Genomic DNA, 333 nt, shown 5'->3' with positions numbered 1-333 from the left:
CTTTTTCTTTGAGCTTAACTCTCATTTTCAGCTTAATTCTCAGCTCTGTCCATTCCCTGACCCTCTCCTCAATATATCACTTTTTCCCACCTTGTGCAATAACGTCATGTTACCCAATCAGCTTTAAGCAGTTATTTAATCTCAATCATTCGTTAAACTTCCACTTCACAACTTTGCATAGAGTTCAAATTACCTTACTGCTTAATAAAAAAGCCTACCCTACATGGTCTTTTGCCGAAATATTGTTACAGTGAATTCAAAACATTGCAAATACAGAGGCCGCGAAACAATCACCGTTTAATTGATTAACCGACTGCAGATATTTCAAAAATA

The sequence above is a fragment of the Penaeus monodon genome, chromosome 20 (genome assembly GCF_015228065.2).
Source record: "Penaeus monodon isolate SGIC_2016 chromosome 20, NSTDA_Pmon_1, whole genome shotgun sequence".
Lineage (NCBI taxonomy): Eukaryota > Metazoa > Arthropoda > Malacostraca > Decapoda > Penaeidae > Penaeus > Penaeus monodon.
The sequence above is the reverse complement of the archived record's forward strand: the minus strand, read 5'-3'. Positions refer to the sequence as shown.